Consider the following 20758-nt stretch of genomic DNA (forward strand, 5'->3'; position numbering starts at 1 on the left):
TGTACATGCAAAGCATTGAATGCAGTGTTGCAATCTGGATGTTTTTATAAAGATAGGCTATACAATTTCTTAGTACAGACGCACAGTGTATTTAAAAAAAAAAACTCCACATCGTAAGTCTTGCAGAAAGTAATTTCCTGAATGATTTAGTCAAACAAACGTATTTCTAAAGAAAAATCAAAACGTGAAGTCTGGAAAAACTGATTTTTGTGCAAATATACAACATCGTGTTATAATGTTTTTTTTATTGTTTAATTATATATGAAATGGATTGTGTCTGGACATAATTTATGTTTTTATTAAACTTGCTGTGGAAATCACATGCGGTGACAGATATAAACACTAAATGGCAAAACACACATGGCCTCCACCCGTCGTTTGGTTTACCACTTCAAATTAAAAGGCTGTCAACTTGATGCTTTTGTGACATAAATTAAACGAGTCATAAATAAATGACATGAAAAAAAAAATTATTGACTTAAATGTTATTTTCTACAGTGCATTTTCAATCCAATGCAGTTGACATCACCTCTATGGTCTTCTCACTATGAACATGAGAGGATGATCTAGACCACAGAAATATGGCTTAGCTGAGATTGTAGTGGGCTCAGTTTCACACAGCGTTGTTGAGTCATTGACTCGCACTTGTTTGATGTGGTTACGCTTCGGGTCTTTTTATCTTCACTATCATCTACTCCCGTTTCACACACCCATTTGAAGCCCACCACAATAATCATTATCTATACATATGTCCAGCTGTGGGTCACCTAGAAACCAATGTGTAGAGCCAAAGAAATGACAGTTCACCCTCTGAGCCGATTACATTATGATGTTTTTGACAACTGTATTGTTTGTTTTGTTCTTTATTTAATTTACATTTACATCGATGGTATTTAGCAGATCTTATCCAGAACTGAGTTATTTAGCTTCAATAGATGGCATCCATGCGGTTCAGATATCTTTATTTACGCAAAACAAAGCATCATAGTCGGTATTATTATGAAAACAGTCGAGTCTGTGTTTGTTAGATTTCTGTTCTTACGGGTTGTGAGGACACTAAAGATCACACATGTGAAAGTTTAAGTTACTATAATTTTGCTTTCAGTATGTTGTAGCTTCACTTACCGTATACTTGCTTTGGAATTCAACGTTTTTTACTATTTGATAACTGTATTCTGAAATAAGAATTGTAGACAGTGTAAAGGCATCTAACGTACTGATCTGTTTATATAGCAATGATTCTTAACCAGGGGCCTGAGATCATTTTAAATGATTTAAAGTAAGCCTCAAGTATTAAAAAACAATAACACGCATCATCATTTTGTGTATAGAAATGATGTGGGAGGACTTCAACTATTATTGTGGAAGATTGTATAGGGTTTTATTGGTGGGATGCCAGATTCACCCTTACAGCACCATTACAGAAGCCGTTGTAACGCCTATATGCTAAACAGCCGATGCTTTATAATGACTTTCCATTGTTTTTTTCAGCAGGCATCTGTTCAGTCACATCAAATATCCGCCGTACTCATCCCGGCACCCGCTTCGCATACGTTGACGTTTTAACGGGAGAGCCATTGTGTCAATATGTAACCGGATCGCGTTAACGTGCTGTCCCATGACGTCACAAAGGGCAGGGCGCGCAATCATGGATTTCTGGGCTGGACAGGAAACGGAGACGCCGGGAACGCGCATCGGTCCGCAGCTGCCAGCCACGCTCAAAACGGGAATGGAAGCGAGAGAGAAAAGGGAGGCTCGCTCGTTTCGTTGTCGTTATCAAATATAAGCGCTCGACACGGGTGGAGAAACCCCAGTTTAACCGCGAGAGGACCCGGGATCCGGCTTCTGGATTTGTGCAACACGTCCGCGGTTTTCCCCCATTGTTACCGTTTCCTTTGGGAAAGGCACGAGCCGCAGGAGCGTCGGCTCGGTTTGCGACAGTAAGCGCTCTTTATTCATTCTCGCAGCTGTGTGTAATGCTCGTCATCCTTCTCTGAAATAAATCCTTTATGTAGACATGGTAAGCATGGGATGCGTTTCACGTCGGCGATGTATTATCGCCTCATTAACTATGTATAGACGGGGAGCAGCCCTTCAATACAGACAGCTGTGCGGTTCCCTCACGTCTGAAGAACGGCTCTACTTCGTGCATTTATTACGTTTTAAACACGACGTTGTTTTGTTTTATTCTCCGTGTTCAATAAAAACGTTTCCTCTGAAGGAAATCTGCGGTAGATTTGAGGTCGGAGAGAACGAGGAGCCATTGAAAAATCATCACGCGAGATGATGTGTCGCTCCATCAAAGAGGACCATTTATCCGTGTTAATGATCTTTTGTACAAGATGTCTGACGTGAAACGCGGTTTAAATGATTTGTTTTCTATAAGGCATCGTAGTTTAAAGCACCCCCGTGTCCGAAGCAGATGCATTTTATTTGTGTGTTTTTATCGTCATTTTTGCAACCGGGAGCGGATTCTGCAGTGACACATACTGCAAACAGATGAGCCGTTCCCAAATTGGACCCCCCCTCCACACACACACACACACGCACAGACACGCACACACTCACACTGATGTTTTGAGTCTCCAGACTCCACCCTTTGCCATGACAGCTGGGCTTTTACTGCCAGTCCTGGTGCCCGTGCAATGGAGGCCTGTTTGCGCAGGTACTTGCCCAAGCTTGGGCACAGCCTGTAGTTGCTGCATAAACCTCCCGATGGATACAGCCTAGAGATTTATCAATTATCCTTTTTATTTTGTTGTCTGTTAGGCTATAGTTATCTAGAACGTTGCATCGCTTGTATACATGCACAGGAGGTTGGTTGTAGTGTGCTGCTTGGAAGCAATAAAATGCTTTCGTCTGCATATCTGTGTCCGAGTTTAATCTGAGCAGAGACTGTGTTGTGTCCTGGGAGAATTGGTGGCTAGCCTACTTTGGTGGCCAAGATTAAGTGATTTTAGTTGGTTAGTGTCGTTCGGTTATTTAGCATGGTACTTTCGAGGTCATGTTTTTTTTTGTATTGAATACCATTTTTAGTCCGTGTTTGCAAGTATGGATAATTTGCACGGTAGTGAATGCATTTTCGATGACTTCAGCTTGAGGCATAATGGATGGAGCTGGTTATTTGATGTAAATTCCAAGTTTTTCATCTGTTATATGCATATCATCTACAAGAAAACATCTACCTACCCCAGATTTCAGCAGCTCCACTGTCCCTGCTACTGGTCATGCAGTAAATTTGAGACGTTTGTACAGGGTGCGTATCTACCTTCACGTCTTTTTGGGTGAACTACCACTTAATGATTCCAACATTTTCTTTGAGAGTCTCAGGGGGACCATAAAATGCTCCACCTGCCTGTCGACCTGTGTATTTTCATACCTCTGTGCATAAACGGCAAGCTTTCAAAAATCAATCAACAATTTGTACTATAAAGTCTTGCTGTTAATTTAGATGTTGTGTAATTGACATTCCAGCTTGCTATTGCCTCTATTATACTGCATGCCCTAGCACTAATTTATATTTTATCCATCGTTTATTTCAAGAAGGCTTTCCCATAAATCAACTAGTGATTTTAACCCATAAATATATAGTTAGTGTTATTTGCAGACGAGGTATTCATTAGCTCCTTGCCAGATTTCACTTTCTTTAGCTGGCCTCCTTTGCTACAATGACGTCAAGGGATTGTGAAACTGGGGTGGATGCCGGCTGTGTGGACACTTGGGTCCAAATTGCAGGAAGTCTACCCTGGATATTTTTCTGCTTGATGTGTTCTTGTTCGGAGGGATCTTTTTGAGGTTCTGATAAAGATTCAGTAGGTTCTCTAGGGGGCTGACCTCTCGCTTCTGCCGCTCTTTCTTGACTCGGCACCGAAAGTGACAGTGAGGCACTTCAGGACAATAGGAAGAGTGCCGATAGGGCGAAGTCAATAATTTAAATGAATAGTGTCCCATGTGTCTCGGACGAAAGGACGTCCTTTGTTTGTGCAGGAGCTGGTCAACCAACCATGGGCATCAATCTTTGACGCAGTGCAAAATACGCAAATGCAATATTGTTAATGTTTTGTGAGTGATTGAGGTTTTCATGGCAACTCGAATCAGCAAATTTACATTTTTACGCATTTGGCAGATGCATTTACCCAAAGCACCATATGATTCAAGCAAGCTATGGATTTGTTGAACCCACATCCGTCTTCCAGTTGAGCAACAGGGACAGAATTTGGTGACTTGCGTTCATCGTTTACTCGCCCTCTTGTCATTTCAAACCTGTATGACTTATTTCTGCAGAACACAAAAGAAGATATTTAAAAGAATGTTGGTAACCGAACAACAGCGGGTAGCCATTGACTTTTAATGTACGGACACAAAACCAATGCAAGTCAATGGGTACCTTAGATGTTTGGTAACCAAAAATGTGTCTAATTATCTTCTGTGTTTTGTAGAAGAAAGAAAATTGACAGAATTTTCACTTTAATGTATTTGCCAGCTGTTTGTGGTCTGTCATCAGCTTAGATGTGTGCTACCTTGAATAAAACAAAGCTTAGCCAAAGCATGATTTGTCATCGGACTGATTCGTCATTAACCCTTCAGGCTGTGATACAGGCTCTGACAAAGGTACTGCAAACATGTAAGGGTGAACAGGGTGACTCAGGAGATTGTTTGTACATTTGGTATGTTGACTCTTGCGTTGTGTTTCAATGTTTTATTAGGCTTGTTTAGTTTTCTATTGTTCACATCAACAGTAAACTCTGATGCCATTAATGGTATATTTGCATTGCCTTCTGTTTATCGGTACTTATTGTAGCCTGTGAAATATATGTGAAAGATTAAACGTATTTTCCACTGTCTCATCCAGTCTTTTGAAAGCATTGGCAGCTGCAACCCAACTGTGGCATGGTGTGTGTGTTACAAACACTTTGAAATTAGGGAAGAAAGAGATATTCGCTTGCATACATGGCCATCTCTTAGCAACCGATTTGTCATCACAGTAAATGAATCATTTTAAATTAAAAAAAACTTAATTTATGCAGCGGTCTACACTCCGTGGTGTACTTTAGGTTAAAACATTTTTCATACTTCATAACTCACAAAGTGCTGCATGTGTCACAAATCATAGCCCTATAAAACACTCTATTTGGGGGGTTAAAGTGTCGGAAACTCAGGTGAACTTTTACAGCAGAAAGTACGAAAATTTAAAGGGATAGTTCACCCAAAATTGAAAATTCGGTCATCTACTGACCCTCGGACTGTTCCAGACCTGTATAAATGTCTTTGATCTGCTGAACACAAAGGAAGATATTTGCAAGAATGTCAGTAACCAAACAGATCTCACCCCCCATGCACTGCCATAGTACGGAAAATAAATACTATGGGTGTCAGTGGGGGATAAATAAATATTACGGGAGTCAATGGGGGATGAGTTTGGTTACTGAAATTCTTCAAAATATCTTCCTTTTGTTCTTTGGGAACCAGAAATGCTTCTATAGCATCGTTGTTAAGAACCTTAAGAAGAACACTCTGAAAGTTTTATACTGACACCTGTTGATATGGATGCTTGACATTTGTGTACTAATACATGCCGCTTCACACTGAAACAGTTTGTTCAACTTAAGTTTTGTTTCTTTTTGTATGTTCTTTCTGTGCCATACTACACACATTTGTCCATGTTTGCTTGTGCCGGTCACACCAGTACGTATTCTGGAGATATTTGGTCATTCACTGATCTAGTAGAAACTGCTTGTTCGGACATTTTATTTTCCTACCCATTCTGTTCGGTGTCCACATAGTAATAGATATCATCACTCTCTTGAGTCTGGCGCCATTGTGATGTTGTGTCTATTGTATTTCCTGTGTTGTGTTTGCTGTTATATTTATTAATTGGTTCGCTTGTTTTTGTTTGTAGGTGCTTTCATGTTTATGTTTTGTAAAGTGCCCTTATGCTCTGTCTAAAAGTATAATGCAATTGCGAGAAACGTATTGTGCGTATTAGTGATTTGGGCAATGCTGTCAGGGCTCCAGACTAGGGATGCAACGATTATAGATTTTGTTGGTATGATTATAGTCAGAGCGTCGATTGCACGATTATACCGATTACTATTCATTCAATAATTTCTACATTTTTACTGGCCCTGCCTAAATTTTTACTTGTCCTACCACAAAAAAGTAATAAATAGTTTTACTTATTTAATAGTTTTCTTAATAAATAAGGTTATAATACCATAAAACTATTAGCCTTACTCACAGACGTTTCATATAGACAAAGACAGTGAATCACCAAGTTATAAAATGAGTACAGATGATCAAATTATAAGCAAACACACAAATAAAATGATCAGTGTTTTTAGGTGTTAAGTTGGTCTAGCTCTGGTTATCAAGTACAGAAACTGAATAAATGAGTCAAATATAAAATATAACTTCATAGTCATGACAGTATATATAAAAAATTTGTTTTAACCGTATTAAAGTTATTCAGTCCGGTGAAGTTAGTGTTTTGTTTTCGTTTGATGAGCATTAAAACAGATGTTTATTATGCTGCTGTCCCTTTAAGAGCTAGCGCGCACAGATCACATACCGGACCCTGACCCTAACATGCTTTTTGTTTCAACACGGCTTGCGCTCATAACAAACCATAATGGATTTCTCAATGTCATATGGAGCCCATTCGCCAAATAATGTTCAAGACCACGAGGGGGACCCGGATGAGCCTGATTCGTCTACCCATCTCGAAGTCAAATCTTCGCAGAGGTCTAATGCAATGGGGATCATGCCATTTTGGTTATATGGGCAGTGGTGTCCCAGACGGGCACGCAGAGCGCCGCCAAACATATTTAACATGTAAAGAAATGGGACATTTTTACGGTTGTTTTACTCGTTTTAAATTGTTCTTATGATGGTTATATTGTATATAGAGGACACTTTTCATCTCCTCTGCGGTTAGTTTAGTTTAAAATGTCTCAATTTCAAATCACTCGACCTCAGAAAATCCGTCATAGCAAACATTGAATCATAGTAATGCGCTCACGTTGTGTCTGTAAACTTGTTAATGATATGCTGAGCTGTGACTAATGTTTCTCAATGTCGTCACGTCGGTCACGCGCGGCAGCGCATCTCTGGACTTTGCCCTTCCCACACACATATGCGTACACTGGTGGCCCCGCGATTTACTCGTCTTTTCACATTAGAGATAACGACTAGAAAAAAACATTTTTGTTAGTTCGCACATGCACGAGTACTTGTCGAAAAGAAAACTGGTTGTAAAATGCAACCATTTAGGCGCAGTCTTGAGCTTTTGGCTGTTATAATCTTGTGTACATAATTTTAATCATGTTTTTGCTAATTAAAGTAGCATCTTTGCCTTGTGGAAATGTGACGCTTGGATTTTTGTTAAAGCACATGATTATTTCATTATGAAATGTCTGTTTTTGAGATCTGAGAAGCACGTGGCACACTGTCCTCTTATGAAACAGCATTTGTATACACTGCAGGTGTAAACCTCACAGCTCAACTTGAGAATCGCACAGGGTGTGACTGACTTTCCACTTGCTGACTTCTTGTTTTTTGTCTTTGACAAACTCCTGACAGGCTGCAGGCTTCATTTGAGCGTCTTCAGCCACTGACAGTCAATTAGATTAAGTGTCACGTTATACTGATGCCAAGATTTGATGGACACACAATTGACCTTGGCAGCCGTTCATACCCAGTCTCCCTGTGAGAGAGCCGACTATTTCCCACAGGACACAAGCTAAAGGGGGTTAAAGGAAGAAGAGCCAGAGCTCTCCCTCAGTTCAGCGGGTTCTTCTCAAGGCCCAACATCAGCTGGGTGTGAAGTGGCACTCTAAGCATGTTGTTTGTCCTTCTGTGTCAGACATTTGTTGCCCTTGAATTTCCTAGAATAGTTTTTATCATCAGATTTTTTTATACGGTGGTGATTATTGCAAAATAAATCGGGGTAGGATGGTCAAGATCCTAATTCAGGGCTCGACATTAAGAATGGTCTTGACCATCACTCGTGTAGTTTGTTAATCTGTGAACCTCATTCACTCAAACACGCAGAAAAGCCGGATGACATATTTAAAAAACAGGATAAACATCCGCATCTAGTTATATGGACTTGATGCGCTGCACCATCGTTTATTGTCACACGCAAACAAGCACAACCACGACAAACACAATTCATACAAACACACGCAGCTCTGTCTAATGCACCTATTCTTTTTATTCTTAGCAAAAGGAGGTAACAGTACTTCATGGTACGATATTTTGCAAAGCAAAAATGTTACAATGCACGACGTAGAGAGATGGCGTTTCACAATGTACTGTATGAACACGCCCTTCACTGAACGAACGAGTCAATTGAGTCAAAATGAGACTGAATGAACTGGTTCATGTCTTTCATTGTCTGATATTCTCTTTGTTGCAACAATACACATCGAGTAGTCACTGACGTCACGGCCTACTGTACCGTTTGTAGCGTGTTTTGTACAGTAATAAAACAGCACCACAACAAAATGTGCACTTACACAATTATATTTTGAGGTTGCACTAGTTAAATATAGGGAGCATATGCGACCAAAATGTTCGCAATTGTGAGCTCAGCACTCCATCATGCCCATTGCGTGAGAATATTGTGTTCTTGCTAGGCCAATCGGATTTCGTCACACACCTAGTACCGAATCATGAGCTTACCGTTAAGAGTTTATCGTTATATACCACAGACCGATTTTTCCGTAGCACTGTTATAAGTTACTTATCTGGTAATCGGTGTTGTCGAGCCCTGCCTAAAGTGAAGTACACATGCCTCGTGTAATGAATACTTGCTAGAAACTTTATGCATGCACTCAATGGACATGAAACATTGATCAGAGTAAAAAATTGGAAACATACACAATTATACGGTTTAGTGGACATAATGCATAAATGTTTCACCGCCTTGATGGACCAATCAGAATCAAGTATTTAGATCTTGTTAACGTATTTGCTCAACATTAGTGATGCCCGGTGCTGATGGAGAGTACTTTAAACGTACTTGTTCGAGACGGGTTCGCCTGAGGTGCTTTGTGTTATTATTGAGTGCGCTGAGTGGATCGCTTCTTGGAAATGTGTCGGTCACCCTCCTCCAGATCACAAATTACCATGTGTGGGGAACCTTCCAATTGCTTTTAATGATAGGAGTGTACATTTAGCCAGTTTTCTGAGTAGTTTGTGTGGTATTTTGCTGATTCGTTGTCTTGATTTAAGTGCTACTTTTGATTTATGGATGGATGGTATGGTACAGTTATTCACCCCTTGTAAATACACAATTTGTAAAAAAACAATATGCTCTCCTCTCGGATTCTTACAGGTCAAAACAGTGAGAACTTTGCTTCAGTGAAATTTTAAATATAGTTTTGTAAGATGGCAGGACTTTTTTCAGGAATTGCAATGCTATTATTTTAGCAGTTTAGGTCAACTATTGGTATAACTCTTCTATTGGCCTTTTGCCGATTGGCTGAAAGGTGCTGTGTGTAATTTTTTGGAGGATATTTTGACAGCAATGCAATATATTATGTATAACCATGTCTTGAGAGGTATATAAAGGCCGTACATAAAGAAGGGTTATGTTTTATCATCTTAGAATGAGCTATTTCTATCTACAAACACCGCAGGTCCACTTGCATGGAATTCATCATGTTGTTTCTACAGTAGCCCCGACAAACTGCTCTACTGTACGCGTCTCCTTCTACAAAGAATTGTAAACGCAACATCTTAATCCTGTGTCAGCCGCCAAAGTGCTTCGAACGAGAGGGGTGAAGTGAGCTGTTGGTTGCAATACGAAACATCACCTCTAGATTCCACTACATTTCACACACTGGACCTTTAAATAAAACTTGAGGGACATGACGTATATTTAAAAAGCAAAATATCTTAATGGCCACCCAGTGACCACCCATAGCTGATAGCCGCCATTATCACATTAGCAACCCAAAGGCAACCATTCAGAATAGTGACGGTGGGTTTTGCACACCACCTACATTTTCTGCAAAATGTAAAAATAGCAGTTTTTAGAAGCAATTATTGTGCTTGTTATTTTTATGCAAGATGACCAAATCCGTGATGCTAATGTCTCTGTAGCAGCTCTGACCTGTTCTCAAAAAGAGGCCAAGTGCATGTTCGGGGAAGTAAGGGAGGGTGTGGACGTGAGAGACTGAGAATGCGGGTAGAGTTCAGTTCACATGATAGAGCATCAAACTATCAAGGCCTGTCCTGTCTCTCTGTCAGTTCAGATCGTAACAGGGATGTCTCGCTGACTGTAGTCATTTGTGTTCTTAACACAATCAGAGCGACGCGAGTTGTCCTGTCCTGGCCTGTTTCTTTCACTCCGTGCCATGGTGAATGGTCGACTCTCTGAAGTATCAAACTTATGTAACTATGCAAACCAGTTTGTTTCTGCTTTTAAAGAAAATTCAATCGATGGCATCTTCTCAGCAATAAATGGTTGGCTTACCAGAAAGCTCGATTGTAAAATAGCTTCGTTAGAAATGGAAGAAAGCTTCTGGTGAGTTGATTTAGTGTCGGACTTGAAAATCTGCCATCATATTCTTTTGTCCAAAGTTTGTGTCTATAGGAAGCTCTGTCATATGGCCCCAGGAATGAGGAACCATGGCCTTGATAGGGTTGGGAATCGTTTGGTTCCTTACGATTCGATTCAGAATAGATTCTTAGGGTCACGCATCGATTCAGAAATGATGTAATGATTAGCATACAGAAAACGTCATCACGCCGCATTTGCGCCCGGAGTCATACAAGTATTTGCACTTTCGCTTCTTGTCTTTGAACTGTAACATGTTGTATTTTAATACAACCAAGTGCCCAATAAAGCCATTCTCATTGACATTTTCTGTTGTCAGACATTAAAACAAGTCTATAATAGTAAATAAACGCGAATTGGTAGTGCCAATTGTTAAACGGGAGTCAATTTCACAAATTCACACATCCTCAGTCAAAATAATGACACACTTGAGAGGTGTTTTTGGCAGTTTTACTGTATTTGTCTCGAGCAGCGCGTGTGAGCTGGCTAACAAACAGAAGTATGATCATGTTCTTATATCTTAACAGTGACAGATTTTGGGAAACGCTTAATTGACTGAGCTGGTTTTCCCTGTCGGTTACTGCACAGATTAGATGCCGAGAAAGACCTTCCTGAAACTTATTAAGTTTGTGAAAGTTTAGTACAACAGGGTTTTCTTTTTCGACTGCTCGCGTATGCTCCGCCGGATCTCCGTGTGAGGTGAGCGCTCACTAACTGGACCGGCTGCTGCCCCTCTCTGGCTATTGACTTCTGCCTTTTTGTCGTGTTTTATCACATTATTATATTTACAATTTTTGGGGTGAACTGTCCCTTTAAGTACAGATCTCGTGACAAAGGGAGCTAGTGAAGACTGCTGCTGATATTGTCTGAGTGCGAGATCTTAATGAAGAGTGAAACTGAGAAAGTTCAGTCACTAAGAGTAGTAACAGGATCCTCCCTTTAAACACTGAGAGAGATCTTTACTGTGCACAGAGCGGGGAAAATCATTTGATCGTCATTACAGTCTTTGGTGCATGACGTGTTATGGCATGCCTGAGGCTGGAACAGCTGTCGTAACGCAAGGGGAAACATAATTGCATCCCAGCTGTTTTTCCCTCCGACACGTCCAGCACTGGGGTGAAGGAGAGGCGAATATTCTTGGTTTATTAGAAACCTTACTGGGTTTGACACGGTTGTTCAATTTCAATTGTATTGTCTATTCTTTCCATCGTAAGTGTCATTTTTGTACTCAAGAAATATTTTATAATGTGATTGTGTATTAAACATTGCTTTGTGGAAAATCAAAGTTAATGATTTAGGTGAAAGTTTAGCAAAGTTCATGTCTGAAAATTACCAAATGGTCGAATGGGCCGCATAAAAAACCTAACAGTTGACAATATTACAATTCATACAGGAAAACTCTGACCCAGTATTCTTTATGGATTTAAGGATTGGTAAATTTGACAGGATTGAATACGGTTGAATACTATGCTATAGACCAGGGGTGTCCAAAGTCGGTCCTGGAGGGCCGGTGTCCTGCAGAGTTTAGCTCTAACTTGGCTCAACAACCTGTCTTGAAGTTTCTAGTCTGCCTACCGAGACCTTGATTAGCTGGTTCAGGTGTGTTTGATTAGGGTTGAAGCTAAACTTTGCAGGACACCGGCCCTCCAGGACCGACTTTGGACAGCCCTGCTGTAGACAGACTAGTACACTATGGGCGCTTGATATCAACATCACCACCAATGAGCCTCCGACAACTCTTTCAAACTTTATTAAAAACGTGTTCCCTGTTAGTTAATTACTCTGTGAATGAATCCCCAACAATGATTTTAGAGATTTGTGCCCATGTTGCATTATTTGTGAGATTTATATGCGCTATGACATGTAACGTCCCCAGAAAAGGAAGTAGCCGCTTTTAGCAACTGCTGTTTTTAAAGACACAATACAATTTGAAACATCACAAGCGAATTGTAACTGTTGTGTTTTATGTCATGGATTAAAACGTGAAAATATTTTGGGGGTTTGTTAGCCAAAGACCTTATTTCAGGCGATTTCCCAATAACCCATAGTCTTTTGGGCAAGGATGGCTGGATGTGTGTTTAAAGCTACATAAATGTGCACAGAGTACTGATTCTTCATTCTTTGATTATTTTCTAAATAATAAATCATTTTAATAGTAAACTTAAGATTTTTTATCCGTGTCGACAAGAGACTGGGACTCAACTAGTGTCTGTTTACATTTGTTCTTCTTCACCAAACTGTGCGTGAAAGTCAACGTAATCCATACAATCTATCCATGCTGTCTTTTGTAGATAAAAATGTCCTTAAATGTACACAAAAAGCAGCAACATTAGTTACACAGTAGATCAGCAACTACTATTGTAGTAAAAGCCTTGTAAGTTTGGTTGCACAACAGACTATTTTCTTTAGTCTCTGTCACACAAAGGCTGTGTCTTAAAGTCTGTTGAGCTGCCAAGGCAGCATCGCATACTGTTTATCATTAATAAAATGTTAGCCCAATCATCCATTTTGATGAACTTGGTCAAGATCCATCCAAGCTTGCATTTCAGTTACATAGAAGGCTGCGTCCCACTGCCCATGTCACCATTAAAACATTCCCACTATTGCGTGCTTTGACCCTCCGGTGGTGCCTACCATGGTGCGCAGAAACTAATCTACTCTATTCCGCGATTAAACTCAGACATGTGCTCGTTCACACACACATATACACCATTGTGTGTGTCCATGCGATAAAGACCGCGTTTGTGTGAAAGTGGAGATGGTTTATGGATTCGTCTCTCCTCCTGGCGGGTCTGGGGTAGAATTTCAAAGCAAGACTTGAGGAGGTTCATATGATGGGTCTCCATCAGACTCCTGCCTGAGGCTGTGCAGAAAGACGTAATGAATAAAACCCCAGTCATTGTTTTCTCGTTTTCATTTTCAAGATATTGCCGTCATGTTTTAATGCACGATACACATTTGTAACATGCAGAGCTCTTTGGAAATACAAAATATTGAAGAAAACTGCGATAACTTAGTAAATCGTATTTAATACGATCAAGCTTTAAGTTTGTGAAGTCTCGTAAAATTGTTTAAAAACTGAATAATAAGACTGTACGGTTTAAATTCTAGGAAAATAAAGCATCATTCTGTGCATCTGGATATTCCTGAAACTCATATGTAACGTTATTCACTACAATGATAACATTATTAGAAACAATTGCGATACGACATTTGCAATATTATAAATTTGATTTATTTTGCAGTCCTAATCCATATCCGTTTACAGATCCCAATGCTGCAAGAGCTGCAACATTTTGCTGAAAAGGAGCCTCCAGAGAGATCGATAAGAATGAGGAATTTTGGTTTAGGAAATAAGGATTTCATGGAGAAAATGTTCACTCTGAAAATCCGGGACATTTTGCTTATGGCCCTTAGAAGCTCTTCATGTGTGTACATGCTGGCTAGTTTCTTCAGAAACTCACTTCATCCTCCCGAGAAGTTTCTATTTTTGTATAGCAGGAAATGGCTGCAACCAATTTTGTTCCGTCTTTGTGTTTCTTCTCCTTCAGCACCATTTTGTGTTCCCGGTATGATCTAATGTAGCAACGATTGTCTCATGAGTATCCGTATTGACTCATGCTATTTTTGCCACCCTTCTGGAAAAACAAAGCTTAAGCTGGTTTGCTGGTCTTTCGGCCTGGTCAGATTCGGTTGTTTAAGAAGGGTTTCGTTCATTTTTTTTCCTGGCAGACCAACATGGCACCTGCTCGGTCAAGGCGGGGGCGCCTTGGTTAGTCTAGGTCTTGTTTTCCCAGAGGGAAGGTGTGGAGACCGTCTTTCTGCCATGTGGCCCAGTTAAGGATACTCTGGGTGATATAGACTGACCATGTGGTCATGGGAGTTTGGCCACTCATAGCATAACTCTCCCATAAGACGAGCACACAAAGGGGCTTTTGTGTGAGATTTGTTGGAGGTCGTAGGTGGTGGTCTGTGAACATGAATACACAAAAATATGACTCATCCACGTCACCAGCTGGAGCGTTTTCTGAGTCTAGGTGCACCGGGTGTTTTCCTTGTTACTTCATGCACATCTCGAATGCGGCTGCAGACTCAACACCGACCATTTCACATTCAGTTGCAAGGTCACAGAATATGTGCTACATCGGTGCCTAATGTGTATCCTATTCTCACATTGTTATATCGAAGTGGAATGCTTTAGTAATGCTTCTGATCTGTGGGGGAATGACAATGTAAACTTGAGTGTACAGATGAAAATGGGGTGCTTTCTTTGTGCTCGCATGAATGGTGTAATTTTTGTCATGGTGTGTTTCTATGAAGTTCCTATGGTTTTCTGGGTGGTTGTCTTAAATGCCCACCCCTAAGTGTCCATATTACTGGGGTTCCAAGCAACGACTTTGATGTCATTGTGTGCTTTAATACTTCGTACACAAGAATACAAAGTGTTAAAAAATACCTAAATACAGCAGTATAAGCAATCGACTCTTAGTGTTAATTTTCCCCTGGTTTGTTCTGGAGTTGACGTACCCAAAGGGATAGTTCAACCAAAATAATTTTTTCAAATTGTCACATGTATACGACTCTTACATTTTGAGAAATGTCTCTGTCGTTTTATAACCATACAGTGAAAGTCAATGGCGTGTTCTTCCTCATAATTGATTTTGTGATTTGAAGAAAGTCATGCAGGTTTGCAATAACATGAGGGTGAATAAATGACGACAGAAATGAATTATTAAATTACCTGAAATGTGCTTGGATGTTGAATTGTTCCAAATAAAGCCTTTCAAAACGGTTTTGTTCAAACTAGAAATTGCGTAACACTCTCTCCATACGTACTGCCCCAACTTTCCTGGGTTGTAAATTAAATAACTCCAGACTGCCTTGGACCCCTTTATTTGCTTTGAACCCAGTGACTCACATCAGACGCACCAGACCTTGCAGAGACGTGGTAGGAAAAATCGTCTGGAAGAAATGTGCCTCCAACCATTTGCGTGACCCAGTTGTTGTGGTACTCTACCATCTTGCTTTTCTCTCGACTATGTGGCTTTTCTTCTAATTACGACCACTGGCTATGACGTACACGATTGTTTCTTGAAAGGGTGAGGGTAATAATACGGCTCTCGTGGACTTCAGAATGGGAGCGCAGAACCGTCACATATCAAAGCCATGCTATGCCCTCTGGTCCATTCCTTCTGTGAGTCCTACTGACCTAATAAAGACTCTCAATGTCCACTACCTCCCTTCAGACCTCCAGCAGCTCTTCTGCCTGCTCGCAGGCGCTGCAATGTTAATTATTTCAATTTGAAACTGAGCCTTGGAGCTAAAAGAGACAGGTGACTCACTACAGCCCCTGTCAGAGGCTGTCAGCTGCCCTCCCTACTGTTTTAATCTGTGTCGGTCCAGAAGGGCAGAGGAGCTTCCTCTTTACAGCTCTGACTTTGAAATGAGAGCTGTAGGGCGAGAGAGAAATAAAGAGACACACACACATTAATAAAACAAATAAACAGCTGCCTGCCTCATCTGCAAAAGAAAACCGAACAGGGACCATTTCCTGATCAAAGCTTCTGTGGCACAAATTTGTTTCTTTACCAGTTTTGGATTTGCTTTTCCTTAAAACTGTAATTTATTCAGTTTTTGTTGTTTGTCAGTTTTAGGGAAGCTACATTGAAACGTAAAACTAACTACTCCATTTTGTGTTTTTGTCTGCGCTACATATATCAAAATGATCTGTATTGCAGTGATTGAGATACTTGAATGATTTTAATTCCATTATGAGTGATAGTTTTAGGTTGATGTGAAACTTGTTAGTTATATAGCTTATAGTTTTTAAATGTATTTTAATTTAAGTTGATTTTACAAACTTAAAGCCTTATTGCATTACATTAAGCAAGTTTTTGCATATTATTGGAGCGAAGATGACGTGCAATGGAGTCATCTCATATAGAGTGACAGCAATAAACCTCAGGACATAAAGGCTTGAGCAGAGAAAACGTTTACTCTACATAAAAGGAAAGCCAAAATATAGCCCCAGGGGATTCTCAGGAAATCTTGGTTTTGAAGATTATTTTCTTAAATCTTTGCAACTTCTTTTTTCTTTTTTCATTAAAAACAAGGTATGACATGACTAAAAGCATTTCCTTTTTACAAAAATGGCCTTAAACATGTTCATTACTATAACCATTTATTGGGTCAATTGCATGCCGTGATGCCTTATAATTTATGATTAATGTTATTTATTAATATAAAATTATTAATTATTAACAGGCAACAACCTGTTTCGTTAATGAGAATGGAAAAAGTCGTGTACACAGCGTAACAAGAGAATATTAAGCTTTTAAGTAGAGAAATATCAAGTAATTTGTGAACAGTTGGAAAGGCACTGGCAGATGTTTCTTAAAATAAAATAAAATAAATTTAATGTAAATGTCATTGTGTATGAGTAAACGGCCCTAAATAAAGTTACAGAGGCATGGACACTTATTTTTTATAGATTGATAATCTCCTTTTTTGGGTCATTTGTTTTCATCTGGTAGAATATCCAATTTTGTTTTGATTTCCGATTTCAACATATAATGCACTCAGACGAATCGAGATGTTACAGTGATGAGAATTTGAGCAAAGAAATACACTAACATACATAAATTCCTTACTATGTTGCTTTGGGCAAGGTAGAGAAATCAATTTTTCTGATGATCATTGTTTTGTGTCGGATTAATATCTTTACTGCTGTGATGTTTCAGCGGTTTTGTTAGAATGACCCCCCCGCTGGTTATTTCTGATTCATTCAGATTTCATCCAACTATTTTCGGTCAACAGCGTGTTAACACCTCTACAGTATTAGGTCAGCATGTTGATATAATGGCTGCTCGCTCTGATTTCTGCAAGACCGCTCCGACTCCCCTTGTGGTCCCAGCGACCTGCAGCCGCATGCTGCAACTCAGCATTATCCGCATGCTGCACTCTGCTTCATTCTCTCTTCCTCCTGGCATCCTCTCTTGCTCAACGGTTAATCATTTGCAAAGGGGAAGTGTATCGGCTTTCCTCTGCACGGACAGAGGGATGCAGACCGCCGGAGGAGAGCACATTGAGAATCGCTCTTTTGTTTCTCGTGCCATCAGTTATGAAAGAGACATAACCTGCTCATAACATTAGGCTTCCTGCAGAAGAGAGCCCAGCCCTGAATTTGAATTGCAAATGCTTGATTTTCCTCACCGGGTGCGCGGTAAGTGCATTGGATCGCGAATCTGTGTACTTCCTCTGTTCGTAGGTGAGAGAGAGATTTTTCTCGTCTCCTTATTCGGATTTAGTTGCGTTTATCCTATTTCAAAGTGTGAGCACAGATCGCTCGAGCGCCGATGTACAAACCATTTGGGGAAGTTGATGGACGGTCAGTCTTTGTAAGCACAACCGAGGCAGTTGTCTGGTAGCGAACAGCTGCAAAGCAGACATGAAGACGGATGTGTGTGAGTGTATCGAGTATTTTAACCCCATTCTCTGTGAGTATAAATAGTCTAACCCATTGACCCACGCACACCTCTTATAGTTGACATTATATATAGTGAAGCAGCGTTGATTTCACTCAACGGCTTTATTTCTGGATGTATGGCGCTGTGCCTTATCCTATGGTAACAATTACCTTTTTATGAAGGTTTTTACAGCCTATAATATGGTTGGCCGTGTATGGGATTCTTCTATATTTTTAAACATGCTTTGAGGTGTTGAATACAGATTGTGACTGGACTCCGTAGGGATGAGGTGCCCTGCCCTCAGTAATTGTATAGTAATGCATGTCAGGGAACCAGTAGGTGTAATATTGTGCTTTTATCATAGTTGTTTTGTTAGTCGAGTTATCACAGGTTTATTTTCATGTTGGTTCTGGCTATGCATTGCGTAGCATTGAAGATGCGTGTTTCTCAAAGACACTGGTGTAATGATGTTGTAATGATAATGCTCTATACTGGAGTCACTTTTCAGTTTTTCTCAAGTCGCTTTGGATTAAAGTGTCTGCAGAATGAAAGTAGCCTTGTAAATGTGTTTTATGTGCTTGATCTCTACTTCACTTGAAAAGCAGAAACTATCCCATTTTGTCCGATCAAATCATCTGGCGTCTTATCCGATGTCTGACACGTGTCATCTGGGGCATTTGGGAAGAAACCCAAATGATACAATGTAATAATGATTTGTTCAATTTACTAAACTTTTTTCCATTAGTGCTTTTATCTTGGTTCAAGTAGCAGACTTGCATTATGTGAATTTAATCTGGACTGAAACATTTTGAAGTGCTCCGCAATTGTCGCATCCATTAGCACACATTAAGACCAAACTCCCAGGATTCTTTTTAAGGAAAACTTCCCATGACCCTGTGGTTTGAGAACAGGTGTTGAGTTTATTGTTGTTGGTGCTGCATTGTTCAGTAGCCACCAGCTGTATAATTTATGTTTGATATGTTTATCCTGCAGCTCTTATGGTGATTTCCTTTCTCCTAATTGACCAGTGCGACTTGAATTAATGAGTCTTTTCTGTCCCACAGGTTGATTGAGGAGCCTTTCCATTGAGGAATCATCTTGGCACTGCCACAGAACCAAAGGTAAGTTTCATCCAAAACCAAAAGCACCTGTATCTTCCTATCATTTCTTGAAAAATCGTTCACCCTCAAAATGAATTTTCTGTCATCATTTACGTGCCCTTCTGTCATTTCAACCACGTATGACCTTCTTTCTTTTGCAGAACACAAAAGAAGATATTTAGAGAAATGTTGGTAACCGAAAACCGTTGGTCTCTATTGACTTGGACACAAAACCCGTGCAAGTCAATGGGGACCAATGTTTTTTTGTTACCGGCATTTTTCAAAATATCTTCTTTTGTGTGAAATGACATGAGGGCGTGTTAATAATGACACAATTTCAATTTCTGAACGATTCCATTAACTAGTAGAACATAGTGAAATACTTTCTATCTCAGCCTAGCGTAGATGGACAACTAAGCTGAAAAGAGCTCTATGGTGCTGTAAAAACACTGCTGCGCTTGTTTGCACAACCCGACTGGCCTGAAAAAGCAACATTGGCTTTACCAATGGCGTGAGTTTGGGGTGCGACTTCTTCTTGTTTTTTAAACAAGTTTAAATTAAAAGAATACCCGTGAACTGTTTGAAAACACTTATCATTTTTGCAGGTTCAATCTGTTTTTTCTAGAGGCACAGAAATGACATGCTTCCCCTTTATATTTTCTTTCTACATCAACAGCAGAATATGATAATGATAAACCTGCGAAGCTGTAATCTCGTGTTATGTGTACAATTGCAATTTTTTCACTAAACATCGCCTCTCAATATTTCCATGGACACATGATGACTGTTTTGAGAAGAACATGATTGTGGACAGACCCAAGCATTAAAAGTTTGCAGAATCTCGAATAACACTGGGTTATGCATTGAATCCTCCTGTGTGCTCAGAGTCTGGCTTCATCTGTAATTCCATTAAAAAGTGAAAGCATGTGGTTCTGTTTGGAAAAAAAGTGGGCCCAGGCTTTATGACCGCTCTCCTATAGGACTATGATGTTCCTGAATTACATCCCTGCCAGTCGTCTGCCCTGTTATCATGGCGGTGACCTGCCGACTGGAATACATTCCACCGCACGCATCCATGTGGCCGCGCTATCATTAACCCATTCAGCTCCTCCCTCGTCGTTCCAGCCTCTCCATTTCCCGGTCTTGCAGCGTATTGCTGTGCTGTGGTCATCTCCGCAGAGTCTCCTGCTTTAGCTCTGTGTTAATGAGAGGGGACACTTGAGGAGCATGCCGGGTCCCTAGGGCCCCACCATAGCACGAGCAGAGGCTTTACAATCTCGTGTTTCCTAGAACAATAATTACACAGCGTTGTTTTCCTCATCAGAGGGGTGGAGTTAAGGTAGACCACCTGTCAAGATGTTATAGAAAGCAACCAGTCTCACTTCCATCATGTTTAATAATATTTTTTTAATGGTATTATTTGTTTTCTTTGTAATTATGGGATTCAGTCATTTGGAGAGGATGAAATTAACATGTCAGTAACCTTGAAGAAAGCTGAGATGTTTTCAGCTCTCTAGATTCCACAGAAGCAGATTTACCAAGGTGGTGTGGGGGTCAGTTGTGGCCTGGTGGTTAGATCGTTGGGCTTGTGATCAGAAGGTTGCCTGTTCTAATCTCAGTGCCAGCAG

General features: G+C 40.2%; 1 protein-coding gene across 5 annotated transcripts in view; it reads left to right on the forward strand.

Moving 5' to 3' along the window:
* The first annotated feature begins 1658 nt into the window (after window positions 1-1658).
* raph1a (Ras association (RalGDS/AF-6) and pleckstrin homology domains 1a) overlaps window positions 1659-20758 on the forward strand; it is a 54074-nt gene continuing 34974 nt past the window's right edge. The window contains exons 1-2 of one of the 5 annotated variants that reach the window (XM_079465078.1): window positions 1659-1940; window positions 19095-19151. The gene's annotated coding sequence lies outside the window, so the exon portion shown is untranslated. Of the gene's footprint in view, window positions 1941-6736; window positions 6832-13136; window positions 13203-17778; window positions 18061-19094; window positions 19152-20758 lie in introns of those variants that run through there. The other 4 variants (XM_079465083.1, XM_079465080.1, XM_079465081.1 and 1 more) reach the window with 4 other exon arrangements.

This window comes from Barbatula barbatula (genome assembly GCF_947034865.1).
Source record: "Barbatula barbatula genome assembly, chromosome: 9".
NCBI classification, from domain to species: Eukaryota; Metazoa; Chordata; class Actinopteri; order Cypriniformes; family Nemacheilidae; genus Barbatula; species Barbatula barbatula.